Source organism: Ruditapes philippinarum, unplaced genomic scaffold (assembly GCF_026571515.1).
Source record: "Ruditapes philippinarum isolate M1 unplaced genomic scaffold, ASM2657151v2 ctg3299_1_1_1_1, whole genome shotgun sequence".
Taxonomy (NCBI): Eukaryota; Metazoa; Mollusca; class Bivalvia; order Venerida; family Veneridae; genus Ruditapes; species Ruditapes philippinarum.
In genome coordinates, this window is record NW_026864452.1 from 12,585 (window position 1) to 19,102 (window position 6,518).

Sequence of the window (6,518 nt, forward strand, 5' to 3'; positions counted from 1 at the left end):
ATAAAATGCATAATATTGACGTTAAATAATGTTTGAAAAGAGCCAGCTTTTTTAAAACTCTTGACTTATAGACTTGTACGTTAAGTATAGAAACGATGATTGAAAGGACACCTTTTTCCGTTTCTAGGAAGGAAATATTACTCAAGAAGGTTTGCATGATATAATCTCCACGTTTCACAGTAAATATACATTTATTTACCTATTCAGAATATATTTATTTTATATTGTGTTACTTTTAATATGTTATATGATACAAAACATTCCTTTAACTAAGATAATCAATGAATGTTAGGAATAAACAATAGTTGTGGGTATGATGAATGCTGACACCGGCCACTACGGTATGAATCAAGACTGACCTATGAGTATTTCATATGATTATAAAATCAGCTACAGGTCATACATAACCACAGTAAAACGGAACAAGTAGTTTTGTAACCAATCTTGCATTTTTAAAATGTATTTTATTACATCTATATCGGACATTTATCAGTAAAAGTGCGTGATATCTATTTTAAAGAGCAAGAAAGTAAGTAAGCCGAAATATTAGTACATACAATAGTCACACACTCTTAATTTTGAATTACAAAAGCATTGTATATACCAACTTAAAGATTCCCATTATTTGGTTTCTGAATCACTGTCATCAATCCAACTTTTATTGAAACTAGCGTATATTTAAAGGCATAACTTTAAATAAGGAAGAGAAATTAAGATGCATGTAGATTATACATACGAAAGAAATAGAATATTAAAAAAAATTAAACCCGTTAGAATTCATTGGTAAACGATAAAATGATACTTATGTTACTAGTTACTTAAATTTAAAATCAAATAAAGTGATAAAAATCAGAATTTGCTCATCCCAAATTATATATAATTATTCCTTAATAGTCTTAGCATAATCAAAGTTTAAAATGAAAACTTTTAAAACTTCAAGCTTTTCTTAAACTCTTATATGTTGTTTCAGTAACAATGCGTCAACCTTAAAGGAATATAAATGTATGTTACTACTGTGTTACTTTTTAAAATTGTCATTATGTTTTTTATGTTACATTTAGGAAATAGATATCAATTCTGAGTGCATTGTTGTAGAATTATGCACAGTTTGAAATCAAATGCGTAGGAATATAATCAAGAAGGCCGATATGCATGGTTGATTAATAAACATTTTGAGATTAATGAATTTTGGAAACGTTGAAAAAAATATTTTTTTTCACTTTACATTTTACAAGCGAAATATAGGGTATTTATAGTGAAATAGATGTGAAATTTAATTAGTTTGCGACATTGAAATAGCGTTCTTGTTTTGACTGTTTTTGCAGGCGCTGTTTAGCGCTACATTGTGATGTCACGTAAACAACACTGTACACGTCTGTACAGCGTTAAGTACTGAATTAAAGATATTTGTGTTCAGATTTATTTTCTTAGTTACACCATTTTCTATCATTAGTGTTGTTTTTATTTATAGGTTTTTTTCAAACAAAATGTGTCGAATTGAAAAAATACAGAGGGTGGAAATAAGAACGGCGAGTGCATTGTTGTAGAATAACGCATGCTCCTGACCTTCTGTGTTTACGTATATAGACAATTTTCCGATGTTAGAATGGGCTCTTTTTGTATAAATGTATAAAACATAACCATGTACAAATAGTACATTTGATAGTTTATGATACCAATATATGATTGTTAAGATTCAAATCGAAAGAACAAATGATCGTTTGATGGCATCGTTTTTGGAAGAATAAAAACATCGATCTGCAAGGCAAGGACAACGTTCACAGGACGCAGTACCCGACAAAACAGCCACAACAGAAGATACCCATAAGGCTCCGAACTTTAACCGGGAGCGGACGCAAGGGTGCAAAATAGGGGGACATAAAATAAATATAGGAACAAAAAGTCACGCGGAAGAAGAGAAAGGGGCGAAAGAAAAAGGTTGGAGAAAGGGTGGGGCACAAATGGGAAAAAAAGGGGGAATAAATGAAATGAACAAAAGGGAAAACAATTAAAATGTAAAATAATCATGTGAAACATGAAAAGGAAATAGGGGGGGAAACGCTTGGGCGAACTTTATATTAACACAACTGTTGTGTTTAAACCGGTTTTAAGCCCGTCAAACATCATTTTTGCTGAGTATGTTCCTTTATGAATAGACATAGTTAAATGAATCCCTGTCAAGCAAAATTATAAAATTGTCATAATAGTATTTGACAAATTTATAAAAGTCTGAAATGACCATGTACATATGTATAAAAGGTACAGTTAAATGACCATAACATAAGTTCTCGATGACTTAAAGTAAGGCAGAGCAACAAGAAAATCACCCACAAGGGCCTGACAAAGAAGACGAAGAGTATAACAATTCAGTCTGAAATGTTTAGAGATCCGTCTATCATAGAGTCTTCCACTTTATTTGTCAGATGCAATCAAAAAATGAAAGCTTGACGTCCACCTCTGCAAGGGTTAAACACCAAGCATGCAGTTCTGAGGTATTGTGGCATGCCTTAAAGTAAATGGGTCATAGTCTATTTGAAAAAAAACGTTAGATAATTTTAGTAAAGAAAACAGAAAAAACTATGACCGATGTTATTAGGATATAGTTTAGTAACCATTTGATCAAAATAAAGGTTATTTATGTTAAGGATATCATCTAGGTATATCATCTAAGTGTTATTAAATGCATGTATAACTTCCTTTTGTAAAGATTTAACATAAAATCCCCCTGGTAGCGATATAAATCAGGGGTGCACAATTATTTTCCACTGGAATGTATATTATCTGTTTGAAAACAGTATTACCAAACCTTACACAAATGTAATCTAATAAATACAAACCTCGTCACAGGCCCACATTGTTAAAGAAAGCCTACCTTGAATTAAATCAAGAAAAACAACATTTTTTTTTCATTTGCAAATGCCTTTTGAATTAAAAATGACAATGTATCATTGATGATAAGTGTGTGGCAATGTATAATATATTTGGTAGAGAAATCTTAGTACTTACAGATAAAGCTTGACAATTCTTAACCTTAAATGTATCTAAGTTTTCACTGAAGTTTCAAATAGACCAGAAAAGATATTAAACTAAACTGTTCACAATCTCTAATGACATGTGCTTTAGTGGCAGTAAGACAAAAACTCAATAAAATAGAAAGATTAATGGAAGTACAAGAAGTTGCATTAGCAATAAGGCGAGCTTTATATGGGCATTATTTTGGAATCCAGTACATTATAGGAAGGTTGAGCTCTTTCTCATCAATACGAACTTCAAAGATAGAAATACTAGAAATATGACTGGCAACCATCTCTTTTTTCTTTCAGAAGTGAAGAGTTTAAAATGAAGTATTAGTACTGTTAACTTCATTTTGTAAATTATGGATAAGCCATACGATGATATTGTTATTTGCCTCCTTATCAGCCGAACTAAGACAAATTTGCTGTGGAACGTGAAATATATCTTTTATAATATGCCACAAAATATATCAAGGTTTAGAACTCCTCGTACATTTAACCAATGATGTTATATTTTCGATCCTTGAAGATCGTTCAGCACGACATTATTGTTGTGTATATTTGTAATGTGGTACTTTTAGTTACTTCTCTTCGGCCTTTTTCTATTTGGGTGGTTCCAGTATTACTACTTGAATTCTGTATAATCACCCTAAGGATAATTATGTTGCCTGCTTTTTAAATTTGTCTTTTGACGTCTTATCTGTGACATGCAGGCTTCATAACCTCATATTAATACGAGTAAAACTACTTTAATGAAAACAAATTTATCATTCATATCAATATCAATTCATGATGTTTGAAGACGTAAGGATTTCAGCTTAATTCAAGATACCACAGCATTCATCTTGTATTTTTTATATTTATCATAAAGAAATGCTCAGTTAAAAATGTTTAGTTTCGTTTGCATACGGTGAGTCAGATATAAATATGTGGTTGTATATATGTTGTAGCTACAGTTAACATACACTTATATACCCAAAAAAGTAAAATATTTTATAAAAATGCAGTATTGTTCACCATCGTGTATCTTAAATTCTAAATAAAGCAATATAAATATAGAATGTACATGTTTCAACTAGAAATTTTAGGATATTAATTAAGGATAAGTCCAGTTCTTAATTTATTGAGCAATTTTTATAAAATGATATTGTCCAAAATTTATTCCAGAGTATATTCGTTATCGTATTGAACCAACCTTTCAGTTTTCAAAATGCAAAACAGCAAAATGTTTATAGTAACTGTATCATATTCGTCGTAAAAGCTCAATAGTTGAAATTTCAAACCAAAATTATGAATGTCAAACTTATCTTTCTTCCACTTTAAACTATAAATCTGGCTTAAGAAACATGTGTCAAATCGGTTACTAATAATCACATAGGTGTCAGCAACAAATGTCAAATTCTGTTATTGCTAAAATCATGTGCGTGCGCAGTAATGAAATAAACTGTTGACTGGTTGTTTGTGAGACGCACTCTGAGGTTTATGAAATAAGTTCATAGATCAAAAAGTTAATACAGATAATCTTCATATTCAAATATCTCCTATAGATGGTTATGAAGATCTAACATTGTGGTATTTGACTTACTACTATGCCAAGCTTGTAAGAAACAATCAATTAACTGTTGCTAAAAGGACTATTAAATTTTGTTTGAGTGAGTATTTAACAAAAATGCATGATTCTATGCTGTTCGCGCAAAGTTTGTAATATAAGAACCCCAGTTCTCTGTGCGACATCTAAACAATCATTATTATGGTATGAGATAGATATGTTTCAATTTTAGAATAATTTTACCAAAGTGAAAAAATGTTATTTTACTCAAAAGTAAAAGGCCCGAAACAGATATTTTGGGGTTAAAAGCAAGCAAGCTGGAAAAGTCCCGTCAAATAAGCAGTGGCATTTATTGGATGGGAAAACTGAAATTGGGCGGGGTTTTGTTTTCCTTTTTTGAAACAGCATAGTCTTTGTTTTCGTCAGGAGTTGGGGGGTTTATTTTGCAACGTTTTTCTGGAGCAAATAATTAGGTTTCGGGGGTTGAGTACCCCAAGCCCGTGCTAGGGGGCGTGAGGATGTTGCATTTTTTATTTTTCCCCCCTGTAAGATTCAATGAAAGAGCTGTAAATTTTTTTGTTTCTTTGTTGTTTTTTATGCTTTTAGGGATCCCCTTTGTTTTCAGATTTTTATAATTCCAAAAGGAGGTGTCAAGTGCCCCTTCCCCGGGGTACTTACTTCAGTGTTGCTAATTTTTTTTTGTCCTTCAGATATTGATCCAGCACCCTTTTTAAATGTTAGGATTATACCTCGGCCCCGGGGCTAGGGGCAGAGGGGTGTTCTCTTATTCTTATCTCTCATGTACAGATTCAATTAAACCGAGTCCGCCATTTTAATTTATTTATTTTTTTGTGATTAATACTTCTGAGGGATAACTTTGTTTCCAGATTTTTATATAAAAGGTTTTGCAGACAGCGATGTTATCGATTCTTGGTTAGAATCCGGGAGCATTTTGAGTTCCACCTGGTAACTTGGGCTGTATTTATGGAATTTTTTTTCAAAATCATTTCTTTAATGGAAAAAAATTCAGAAAAGATAAATTTAAAAAAAAAAATTGAGTCTGTTCAAAAAGGGTAAGTACAAATACAATTAAAAAGATTGTGTTAAAAGGAAAGCAATAACAAAAATAATTCTTACTTTTTCGTTTGGTTGCCAAAAAAAATAAAGTTAAAACTGATTTCCTGAGCAGATGTACGGGACAATGACGATTGGTCAGTTGTTGACTGTTTTTTTCAAAGTATTAGATGACAAATGGGGAAAGCATACCTTTGGTCGTTTTACGTGTCATTACAACAACACTTAATACAAATGCTTCAATTCAAGATATTGGTATCCGGGTACAGCAGGTATAGATTCTTTTGAGCAACTTTTGGTCGGTGTAAACAACCGCCAAGATTAATAGTAAGGTGTGTTTATAAGATTAATAGCGACAAGTGCACTTTAAGTGGTGCCATGTTGGCATTCGGCACTATTAAAATCAGTTCATCTTTATAGGAGACAAAAAAAATATCTTGAAAAAGTCAAGCCTTTCCCCGGCGTTTGGGCCAAATGTTGGGGACCCATCAACGGGAAACTCTGACATGCCATAGAAATCAGTAGAAATTGCTGAACTGAACCAAAACTTATACCAATTCACAGCAAAGCTTCACAGGGGCCCCCCCCCATGTAGCAAAACAGATGTGCATAGCTCCGGAACAATCATCAGTTGGTGGCCGCCCAGGCAGATCATCATCTCCAATGCTCTCCCCCCCCCCTCTTAAATTCACCAGCCCATTTTTTACAGTGCTATAGCAAGGCGACTCCTTCCTTAGTGTATTCATGAAGTCTGCGTGGATTTCCTTTGGGGAAATCACTTTCTTACAGAGGTACTTAATGACGGCTCTAATTTCAACTTTCTCCAATTTGGTCTAAATTATGTTTCAAAGTATGTTTTATGTTACTTAATCTGTTTTAAA